Source organism: Elephantulus edwardii, unplaced genomic scaffold (assembly GCF_000299155.1).
Source record: "Elephantulus edwardii isolate Elephantulus edwardi_28Jun2011 unplaced genomic scaffold, EleEdw1.0 scaffold00030, whole genome shotgun sequence".
Classification (NCBI taxonomy): Eukaryota; Metazoa; Chordata; class Mammalia; order Macroscelidea; family Macroscelididae; genus Elephantulus; species Elephantulus edwardii.
In genome coordinates, this window is record NW_006399780.1 from 22,788,516 (window position 1) to 22,801,346 (window position 12,831).

At 37.1% G+C, this 12,831-nt stretch overlaps 1 pseudogene; it reads left to right on the plus strand.

The window, feature by feature from the left end:
• The first annotated feature begins 8,703 nt into the window (after nucleotides 1-8,703).
• LOC102872119 lies at nucleotides 8,704-9,645 on the plus strand (annotated as a pseudogene).
• Nucleotides 9,646-12,831: the final 3,186 nt, after the last annotated feature.

The window sequence follows — 12,831 nt, forward strand, 5'->3', positions numbered from 1 at the left end:
TCAGGAATAATTAATTAAATGGAACTCATTATGGGCTAGTAAGTATGCACCTGTGATTTCCTTTCTCTTTCAAAGACTTAGTTGATGATTTACTCTAAGTGTTTTCAACTGATTACCAGAACTATTGTTGAATACCGTCGAGTTAGAACCAGTCCATAGCTGATCCTTCAGCAGGTTTTCAGAGGCAGTAATTTACACAGAAGATCTTTCAGAGTGGCTGGTGGATTCGCATCCCATACCTTTGTGTTAACAGTACATTTCCTTACCACTGAGCCACCAGAGCTCCTTAGATGTAAGTAGTTAAATAATGACATTTTGAATTGTGATTTTTTTAAATTAATTGAAGGTTAGATTTATGCATCAACAAAAGTGGATCATCCAGAGACAAGGAGGGTAAGCTACAAGTTGACGGTCCAATTTGATGGTACACACCAAAAACAATCAGCATCAATTTCAACATTATCTTAGGAATAAATAGGAGCCCTTCCTCTTTAAACATTTGATTTTCTGAAAGACAAAAAAGCAGAAATCAACCAGTCACAAGATAAAGTTCATTTGCTTTTGAACATAGGAGCAAGGGCATTGATCTAAGTTTGCAGGGTTGTATAAGTCACCAATATCAACAGGTCAAGTGGACAAGGAGCTATAAGGCAGGAACATAGTCAGTCTCCTGCCATAAAGATTTACAGCTTCGGATATCTAATGGAGGAATGCCTTGAGTTGGAATTAACCGGAAGGTAGTGGATTGTTTTTTTCCCGACAGAGGTAGGAAAAGTAGATCCGCTAAAAATGTAATTATTTTCCTTAAAGAAACTGTGTTGATTTTTTAACTAATTCATTTTACTTAATCTATTGTTAGTCATGTAATCTATTCTTGCTTGTATGATTCTCATAGTCTTGGGACTGTCCCAGCACATACCTATACCACGAACACTGCTCGCTCTTCGCTCTTCGCTCTTCGCTCTTGCTCTTCGCTCTCGCTCTTCGCTCTCCACTCTTCGCTCTCGCTCTTTCCATTCCTCCCTCTCTCTCTTTCTCTCCAATGGAGAATGCAAATCCTGGAAAACACTATGAGAAATGAGCATATACTGGGTAAAGAACAACCTTTGCAATCTGTTGTGATTCCACATACCTTAGGTGGAATTACTTGATCCTGCAACACATTCACAATCTCTGCTGTACATATACCTCTTATTGCAGTCACTAGGTAAAGCCACCTCAGCCGGGTCTTCCTATCCTTCACTCATCCTCTACTTTTTACAGTATAATGTCTTCTTCCAAGGACTGACCTTTTCAGATAACATGCCATAAGAATGTGAGACTAAGTCTCACCATTCTTGCTTCTATAGCACACTCTGACTGTACTTCTTCCAAGATCTTATTTCTAAATAAAGAGAATATTTGAGTGAAACTTTTCAGGTAACCAATTATTTTTTATTTATTCATTATTGCTGCTCTGAACCACTGAGTCACCTGCAACTCACAGAAGCATTCCCTATCCTGGTCCAGTCTCACGGACTCTAAAACACCTACCACCATTACCCAAGTTACTGGGTCTTCCTTTCTTACACTGTCCCTCCACCCTTCCAAGCGTGATGTCCCTCTCTAAGGACTGGTCTCTCCTGGCCATGTGCCCAAAAGTATGTGAGGCAGAGCTTCAAAATCCTAACCTCCAAGGAGAAACTTGGTTTCATCCTCTCCAGTGCAGACCTGTTTGTTCTCTTGGTGGTCCATGGTATGTTCAAAATTCTTTTCCAGCATCACAATTCAAAGGCATCAGTTCTTCTTATGTCATCCTTAGTCATTGTCCAGCTCACTGATGCCTAACACGTAAATGCAAAGACTGTGGCCTGGGTCAGGTGCACCTTAGTACCTAGAGTGATATCATTACTCTTTAGCACTTTGGAGAGGTCCTTGACAGCAGACATTCCCAATGCAATTCGTCTTTTGATTTCCAGACTGCTTATGTCAAGAATTTGGTAACAACTTCAATCTCTTCTCCATCTATCATGGTGCTGCCAATTGGCCTGGTTGTGAGAATCTTTGTCTTCTTGATGTGGACCTTCACTCCATATTGAAGGCTACAGTCTTTGACCTTCTGCAGCAAGTGCTTCAGGTCCTTCTCAGTTTCAGCAAGCAAGGTTGTTTTATCTGCATAATGTAGGTTCTTGATGAGTCTTCCTTCAGTACTGATGCCACATTTCTCCTCATAAAGCCCAGCTTCCTGAATGATCTGTTCCATGTGAAAAGGTATGGATTGAAAAGATAATGGGATGCACCCCTAATGCACTCTTTTCCTGATTTTGAACCATGCAGTGTTTCCTTGCTTGTTCTAAGGACTGCTTCTTGGTATGCATATAGGTTTCACATGAGCACAATCAAGTGTTCTGGTATTCCCATTCTTTTCAAGGTTAGTCACAATTTTTTTCTCAGTACATTGAATGGATTTGAAAAAGAATTTATTTGAAATATAATCTCGATGGGAGAAGACAACCACTTCTTTCTTTAGGGGAGAAGCTAGTGGATCTGAACTGCTGCTGACTTCTTTTTGTTATGAAGTGGAGTTCTTAATCACTATGCATTCAGAGCTTAGAATCCACACATGGCAATAGTTTCTGTTTTTTGGAATGTTTGCTAAAGAAACAATGATGGTGCAAATGGTTAGATTAGGGCCTGCAAACAAAGTTTGACTGTTTAAGCCCTTAGTGACTCCACAAGATATACATCTTGATCTCCTTTCCTTAAAGAATAAACCAAACCAAACCTATTGACAGTGAGTCAATTCTGACTCATAAAAACCCTGTAAGGCATACTGGATCTGCTTATAAGGTTTCCAAGGCTCTATCTACTCTTTATACCAGAAAACTGCCATATCTTTTTTCCAAGGAGCAGCTGGTCTGCTCAATAACAAATATTAACCACTGAGCCCACAGTGTTTTTACTCATGAAATAAATAGCTATCAAAATCAGTCAAGGCAGTTCTACTGTGTCAGATGACACCCTATAGTCAGAAAGGACTTGACAAGACCTAAATAAATAAGAAAAAACAAAAGATTTTTAAACAACACATTTATGTCAAGTATATTAGGAAATGATAGGAAAAGGCAAATGGTAGGCTATTTCTAAAACACATAGTGCATTGTGTTAATTAATTGTTTGGTCATAATTCAAGTAGTATACATAAGCTGATTAGGTAGTCAGGTTATAGCATTATAACAAGGACCACAATTCTCAAATACATACAAAGTTAAGACTCAAGGATATAGCAAAACTAAGAGCTGTCAGACCTACTTAAAAATAGTTATTCCAATAAATTATATAAACCGACCCAAGAATAAAGAAAATGTTTAAGAATTAATCCCCTATTTCAGGCTTTTCTAACTGTATGCTTTTGACAATAAATAATTCTGCTTTAAGCCATTCAACTAATATTAAAAAGGTATGACAAAAATGCATAGGAAAAACCCAAGTTTAAGAACTCAGAAAAAAAATAACCTCTAAGCAATGTAACCAGAATGCTGAGGAGAGATTCAGATATAAGTCTGCATCAAGAAGCAAAATGAAGTAGAGAAGGGAAAACCACAACTAACCAGATAAGAAATTTTCATATAGACAGTCCATGAATAATGGTTACTGCAATACTTAACCACATACTATAATGCAGTCTGAAGTAATTATCTAAAATTCCATTATCATAAAAACAAAACAAAAATGCCAAAGTCAGACTCAGCTAAAGAGCAGCATTAAGTTAAATTGTCTTTAATGTGAATAAAATTTCAAGATAGAGCTAAAGTAAAAAACAATGCAGATAGAGTTTTACTGTTGATGATAATAGTAATAATAATCAACATTAATAATAATAAACATCTGTCAAGCCTGATTCATATCAACCTAATGTGTTTTAAATTAGAACATATTCCAATGAGTTTTCTAGCAGGTTACTAGATCATTCTTTCCAGTGTTTCTACATGCAAACCAATATCTGACATTCAACTAGCAGCCAAGAAGTTAACCATTTACAACACCAAAAGATTCCCCTCTTCTATAAATAATTGCATATTCTGAATTTTTTTAATTGCAGTATCGCAAACAAGGAGAGATAAAAGAGTAAAAGTGATGCAGAAGATGTGAAATTCTATTTTGAACATATTCAAATTGAGAACATTGTGAAACTTTCAGATGTAGATATAAGGATAATGCCTGAATTTTTTTTTTTTTTTTTGCGAATTTGACAATAGTTTACAGAAAACTTTGATTTCCATTCATTCAGTGTTGTACATCTTCCTCCCCATCCCCCAATACCTGAATTTTTATTCATGAGTATTAAATGACAAATGTAAATTGAATTCTGATGACCTACTCAGTAAATAGTTCGTGCCAATCAAAAGGCAGGTATTCTAAACTTATCCTCTTTTTTTATTCCTTCATATCTTATGAGTTTTATCTATCACTGGAGATATGCTGACTTTCCCATCTTGTAGAGTTGATTGTTTGAAGCAGTAAGTACCTCTCTGGTTTTATTTTCACCTACAGACTTGTTGTTTGGCTAAGCTAAGATGATGTAAGTGAATCTTATTTCAGTCTTAAATGCTGAGGAAAGGCCATAGTCTTGAGATTTTGACTAAAGTCTATCAGACTTATAACCCTAAATATGCTTAATTTACATATTTTCCTCTAATTCTATTCAACAATTTAGTACATATTTTTTCAAAGTGATCAACAGTAGTTACTGACTACATCTAGTTCTCATAGATGCCATGTTTGCTTAGACCACTAACTTATTGAACTCATTGTTTTCATGTGTATTTGTCTAATTTCTTTGATTCATACAAGGAGATACTAAAATGTACAATTTAGAGGTCACGAACTTTTAAGATTTTACTTACTAAAGCAGAAAGTATAACATTATCTTTGTGGATTTCTCTCACTTACTATTAAATTTACAGTGGATCAATTTTCTATGTGTTCTTTACAATTTAATCTCTTCTCCATCAATCATGATGTTGCCTATAGAGTCAGTGATGAGAATAATTGTTTTCCTGACACTGAGATGCAATTCATATTGAAGACATTAACGGGACATTTCAAAGGGAAGCTTGAGAAGACAAAGCAAAGAATTATAACGGAATGTGCAGACCTAGAATTGGAGAATAAATAGGGGAAAAGTTATTCAACATTTGCCAAGATGAAAGACCCAATAAACAATTTTAAGCCTTTAGTTGTAGTACTTAGAGATCCTATGGGCAAAATCTTGAATGATTCAGGAGATATAAATTTTTTAAAAAAATTGAAGGGAATATAGAGAATCACTGTACAAAAAAAAAAATTCACCCACATTGAAATATCTCAAGAAGTATTGTATGATCAAAAGCCAGTAGTAATAAAGAAGTTCAAGCTTATCTGAAGGAATTGGCCAAAAAGCAAGGCCCCAGGAATTGACGGAATACAAACTGACGTGTTTCAAATGACAGATGCAGCACTGGACATGCTTACGAGTCTATGTCAGCACATCTGGAAAACCTGGCCAATTGTGGAGATTGATATTTGTTTCCATTCCCAAAAAGGTTATTTAATAGAATGTGGAATACAAACCTGCTTGTTGAAACTGAGGAGGATCTGAAGCACTTGCTACAGAAGGTCAAAAAATGCATCCTTCAATATGGATTGAAGTTCAACATGAAGAAAACAAAGATTCTTACCACTGGGCCAATTGGCAGCATCAGGATGGATGGTGAATGGATTGAAATTGTTAACAGCTTTAGTTTGCTTGGCTCCACAGTCAACACTTCTGGCACCAGCAGCCAGGAAATCAAAAGACATATTGTGGTGGGAAAAGGCTGCTGTTAGAAACCTCTCCAAAGTACTGAAGAGCAATGATGTCACTCTGGAGACTAAGATGCACCTGATACAGGCCATGGTCTTTGTAATTACTTGCTATGCGTCAGAGAGATGAACAATAATTATGGATGATAGAAAGAGAATTGATGCCTTTGAGCTGTGGTGTTGGAGAAGATTATTTAATATACCATGAATTAACAGCTAAGAAAATGAACAGGTTCATCTTAGGTTTAAACAAGGCTGCTCTTTGGAGGCAAGGATTCTGAAGCTTTGTCTGACATACTTTGGACATGTTGCAAGGAGGGACCAATCATTGGAGATGGATGTCATGCTTGGGAGGGTCGAGGGACAGCACAGGAGAGGAAGACCCTCTATGAGGTGGACTGATTCAGTGATTGGGGTGGCTGGGGTAGGTGTGTCAGAGACGGTGAGATTGGCACAAGATAGAGCAGGGTTTAGGGCTGTTGTTGTACATAGGGTCACTATGAATCACAGGCAATTCGATGGCACATAACAACAATCATTAATATCACATGTAAGCAAAATACTGCTGCAAATGATTTTTTAAAAGAAAAATTAGAATAGTATGGAGAATTTCCAGAAGTTCAAGCTTGATTTAGAAGAAGATATTATTTTTTAGAAGAAGATATTGATTTAGGAGTGATATTATTGTTGATGTCAGATAAATGTTGATGTCAGATAAATCATGGCTTAAAACAAAGAATATCAGAAGAAAGTCTATTTATGTTTTATTGACTATGCAAAGACATTTGACTGTGTGGACCATAACAAATTACAGCTAACATGCAGAAGAATGGAAATCCCAGACACTTACTTGTGGTCATGTGAAATCTAAACCTAGACCACAATGTTGTTGTGCAACAGAGCAAGGGAATATTTATTGTTTTTGTTGTTGTTGCTGCTGTTATGTGCCATCAAGTCACCTGCAACTCATAACAACCCCCCTATCTACATCAGCTCTGAAATCTGCCGTGTCCTAAGCCAATCTCATCATCTCCAACAGATCTAATCCCACTTCTGTAGTCACTGAGTCTATCCATCTCATCTTTGGTCTCCCTCTCCAGCACTGTCCGTCCACCCTTCCAAGCACAATGTCCCTCTCCAAGGACTGGTCCAACCTGGACATCTGTCCAAAGTATGTGAGTCAGAGCCTCAAAATCCTGGTTTCACCCTCTCCAGGTAGAACTGTTTGTTCTCCTGGAAGTCAGTGGTGTGTTCAACAGTGTTCTGCAGCTCCACAACCCAAAGGAACCCTTCTTCTGCTATCCTTAGTTATTTTCCAGCTCTCTGATGCATAGCAAGTAATTGAAAAGATCACGGTGCACCTTAGTCTCCAGACTAACATTGTTACTCTTCAGTACTCTAGAGAGATCCTTGACATCAGATTTTCCCAATGCACTTCATCTTTTAATTTCCTGACTGCTGGTGCCAACACAGTTGATTGTGGAACAAAGCAAGTTGAAGTTATCAATAATCTCAATCTCATCTCTGTCCATCATGAAGCTGCCAATTGGCCCAATAGGTGAGAATCTTTGTTTTCTTGATGTTGAGTTTCAATCCACATTGAACACCTTCTGCAACAAATGCATCATATCTTCTTCAGTTTCAGCAAGCAAGGTTGTGTCATCTGCATAAGACAGGTTGTTGATGAATCTTCCTCTAATCCTGAAGCAAAATTCCTCTTTATAAAATCCAGCCTCCTGAATGATCTATTCTGCATATAGATTGAAAAGATAGGTGGATAGGATGTACCCCTGATGTACATCTTTTCTGATTCTGAACCCTGCAGCATTTCCCTGCTCTGTTCTGACTACTGTGTCCTGGTCCAAGTATAGGTTTTGCATGAGCACAATTAAGTGTTCTGGAATTCCCATTCTTCTCAAGGTTAACCTCAATGCTTTGTGCTTCACACAGTCAAATAAAGCATTTGCATAATCAATGAAACATACACATTCCTCTGGTACTCTCTGCTTTAATCCAAGATCCATCTAATCTCAGTTATGATGTGATTTAAAAATAGAAAAAGGTGCATCATGGTTGTATCTTCTCCCATATCTATTTAATCCGTATGCTGGGCAAATAACTTGAAAAACTAGACTCTATGTAGAAGAGGGTGGCAACAAGATTAGAGGAGGACCCATCAGTAACCTTCATTATAATTCAATGGTATACAACAACAACAAAATAAATAACCTTTGTTAGGCAGATGGTACAACCTTGCTTGTTCAAAGTGAGGAGGACATGAAGATCTTGCCGCAGAACATCAAAGATCTTGATAAGGATTGTATCTTAATCTACTTTAATGAGTAGCCTATAAATCAACATAATGATATTTGTATTTATATGATAATTTTATATTAAAAATATATAAATACATAGATAAACTGCCTCTGAAAACCTGCTGGAGGGTCAGCTATGGGTAAGTTCTGATGATAGATACATAGATAGATGATAGATAGATAGATAGATAGATAGATAGATAGATAGATGATATAGATATATAGATAATATATAGTCACAGGGTAGGATATCCTGAAAAACAAAGATTTTTTAAACTTTTTTAAATTCAGTTATATGTGCATATATGTATACAAATTGTGAGGTAAATAGTCTGTCTGAACCTGTGTGTGGTGAGAATGTTTGAAAATCAGTTTTACACCAATTGAATAACATGCTGAAAAAAACAAACTTTTCTGAAATATCAATAATCAACTCAAGCAAGTACATGTAGAATGCATCATGTGGCTTTTCTAACCAGAAGCCATCACAAAAATTATCCCTTGCTTCTTTACTAACTTGTCTCTCATTTTTGCATGCAGATTGGGCAAAAGTCAGAAACTAGAGATGAGAAACCATTCAGAACTAACTACATTCATCCTCCTAGAACTGATAGAAGACCCACAACTGCAGATGCTGGCTTTCATATTTCTACTTATCAGCTACATGTTGAGTGTAATTGGAAATCTGACCATCATCTTCCTCACGTTAGTGGATTCCCATCTTAAAACTGCCATGTATTTTTTCCTCCAAATTTTCTCTTTCTTAGAAATCTCATTCACATCTGCCTGCATTCTTCGATTCCTTTTATAGTCTATCAACAGGTGACAAAACCATTACATATAATGCTTGCATAAGTCAACTGTTTTTTACAGATCTCTTTGGAATTACAGGATTTTTCCTTGTGCCCACCATGTCGTATGATCGATATGTGGCTATCTGTAAACCTCTGCATTACATGACCATCATGAACCATAGGGTATGTCAAAGGCTTCTTTGGGGCTGCTGGGTGATTACATTGTTGATCATTAACCCACCCACAGGTCTGTTACTAGATTTAGACTTCTGTAATTCTAATGTAACTGACCATTTTCTGTGTGATGCTAAACCAATCCTAAAGATCTCTTGCACAGATATATGGTTCATAGAGCAATTGGTTCTTATCTTCTTCTCAGTGCTTCTACCAATCACTCTTTCATGTGTGATTTTGTCCTATATATATACATCATTAGAACAATTTTAAGGTTCCCCTCTGGCCAACAAAGAAAAAAGGCCTTTTCCACCTGTTCATCTCACATTGTTGTGGTTTCTATCACCTACGGTAGCTGTATATTTGTTTATATCAAACCTTCAGCAAAAGATGAAATGACCATTAATAAGGGAGTGACAATACTAACTACTTCTATTTCCCCTATGTTAAACCCATTTATTTATACCTTGAGAAACAAACAAGTCAAACAATCTTTTAATGGCTTAATCAAAAGAATTCTATTACTCTCCAAGCATTAGAAGAATAATGACATCAGGGATGCTCAAGTCACATGCTTGCTGATATTATTGACTGGTACCAATTCAACTGAGAGAAGTAGTAAATCTTTATTAAATGGTCCCAAGTTAAGAAGAAGGTAGGAATACCTTTTTAATGCTTGATAAAGACTAAATATTTCATCAAATTTAAAAAACAAAACTAAACAGGGTTGATATTATGCACCAACTATATGGTACAATGAATTAATATGACCCTTGTAGTAAGAAGATATGTTCCAAACTCTAAGGCACACAATTCAAATCCACGAGCAGCTTGATGGGAAAAGGATGGCCAATCTCCTTCCATGAGATTAACTGCCTCTGAAAACCTGCTAGAAAGGTCAACTATGAGTAGATTCCAACTTGACGGCACACAACAGCCATAGTCTTCTGATTTACAATGTATAGTCAATTCTAGCTCCTTTGTTTATGCGGAAGATCACATTCTGAGACAAATTATTCGTTGTATTAATGAAGAAGGATTAGGGCTGGGTGTTTAATCACAACCTGACTACAGCTATGACCCAAATCACTATTCTTGGTTTACTTAAGGATGTGGTCTATAAACCTGGTACTCTATAGAAGATTGCTTCTGTACCCACACAGAACCTAAGTGATCAAACTTCTCTGAGAGTCAACAAATCATGGCTACAGATTACAGACACCTGATCTGTTTCATCAGCATCTGTCTTTCGCATGGGCCTATCCCTTCACAACCAAGTGAGTCATCTCCTTGGTGAATTTTCAGCTTCCTATGAGTTATAGAACTCAAAGACATGGAAGAGGAAGAGAGAGCCTGAGGAAGAATAATTGATGTTAGAGATGGTACAGTGGTGCAGCGGTTTGGAAAAGTGAGACATTCTTGTTCTCCTTATAGGAATCAGCGTCATGCTAATTCTTTAAAAGGCAATTTTTCATGTGAACTGAAACACTAAATTTTTCACATGTAGTATTTAAATTAATAAAAGGTACAGGAGCACTCCAAGACACCTAATTGGGCCAGAACTCTGATAAATAATAAGTAACCAAATATATGAGATATGAAGATGAGATAGAGAAAGCAAAATGTGAAATTAATCAGCAGAATTTTTTGTGAACGCAATAATATATCTGCATTTCATTACTTATTGAACTACTTACTTTTTTCCACATTTATGTTGTTATTTACCATTGAGTTGGAATCAACTCATAGCTGGATGAACCTCCAGAGGGTTTTCAGAGGCATTAAACTTCAGGAGAGTTTACCTACCTTTCTCCCACAGAGCAACTGGTGGTTCCAAACAACATGCCTTTGGGTCGGTAGCAAAACTCCTTATGACTAAGCCACCAAACTTCTCTTCTACATCTATGGTTCTGCATATTGGCAGCATACATTGACCCTAATTCCCCTTACTTAGGCTACTACTTATCCTGTAAAGTAAGCAGAAAACTTCCACTCAGTTTCCAACTGTCCAATTTCCAAGTTTCAGTTTAAAGAAACTTCATACCACTAATCTTTATGTAATATTATCTGATCCTACTCTTTTATCAACACTACTAGCAAGCTTAACATTCTACACACTTTACATTGCTGTTTTGTGTACCGCAGAGTCAGAACCAACCCATACGTGACTCTTCAGCCTGTTTTCAGAGGTGTTAATCGATCACGAGGAGATTACCATCCTGCTCCTATGAAGCAGCTACAAACATGATAGGATGTTTATGACAATACAAATTGAAACATTATATGAAGATAAAAATTTATAAAAGTAATATATCATTGACTAGTGAACCAAAAAAAGAAATTACTAAAAAGACCAAACTCTCTCAGCATTTCTTAACCTGAAAGAATGAAAACCAAATTCAAGACTCGAGTTGCAGTATGTAAGGATGCTTTGAGCAGAATATTAAACTATCCAAGAAGTATTAAAGGAAGATAGAAGGAGTATACAGAGTCACTGTGCCAGAAAGAATTGACTAACACAGAAGAATTTTATGAAACAATGTATGAGCAAGAGCCTGTGGTGATGAAGGAAGAAGTTCAAGCTGCTCTGAAAAATGGGAATGAAACAAGGCTCCAGGAATTGAAGGCATCCTAACTGACATATTTCAACAAACAGACACTACCCTGGATGTGCTCACTAAGTTGTGCCAAGAAACCTGGAAGACAACCAGCTGGCCAGCTGACTGGAAGAGGTCTATATTTGTTGCCATTCCAAGAAAGGTGACCCGAAAAAGTGAGAAAATTATCAAGCAATATCATTAATATCACATGCAAGTAAGATTCTGCTGAAAATGATCCAAAATTTACTGGAGCAGTATATCAACACAGAACTTCCAGATGTGTGGGCTAGATTTAGAAAGAGGCTGTGGTTACAGGGATATTATAGTTAATGTTAGGTGGATCTTGGCTGAAAGCAGGGAGCACCAAAGGAATGTCAATCTGTGTTTAGTTGAGTATGGAAAGGCATATGACTGTGTGAATAACAACAAACTGTGGCTGACACTGAGAAGAATGGAAATCCCAGAACTTTTGATCGTGCTTATGAAAAACCTATATGTGAACAAGGAGGCAGTCATCAGAACAGAGCAAGGACACACTGCATGGTTCAAAATTGGGAAGTGTGTACACCAGGAATATATTCTATCTCCTCACCTATTCAATCTATATGTAGAACAGATCATCCGGGAGGTTGATCTTGATCTCTATGAGGAGAAATGTGGCATCAGGATCAAGATTCATCAACAACATGGGTTATGCAGAAACACAACCCTGCATGCTAAAACTGAGGAGGAGCTGAAGCGCTTGCGTAAAAGATCAAGGACTTTAGCCTTCAATATGGATTGAAACTCAACATCAAGAAATCAACAAATATCTCACCTCTGGGACAATTGGCAGCATCATGATAGATAGTGGAGAGATCAAGATGTTAACAGCTTTTGTTCGCTGGCTCCACAATTAAAACTCTTGGTACCAAGTTTCATTGGGAAAGTCTGATGTCAGGGACCTCTCCAAAGTACTAAAGAGCAACAATGTCAGTATGGAGACTAAGGTGTGCCTGATCCAGGCCCTAATCTTGGCAATTGCTTGCTATGCATAAAAGAGCTGGACAGTGACTAAGGATGATATAAAGAGAATTAATGTCTTTGAGCTGTGGTGCTGCGTAAGAGTTTTGAATATACCATGGG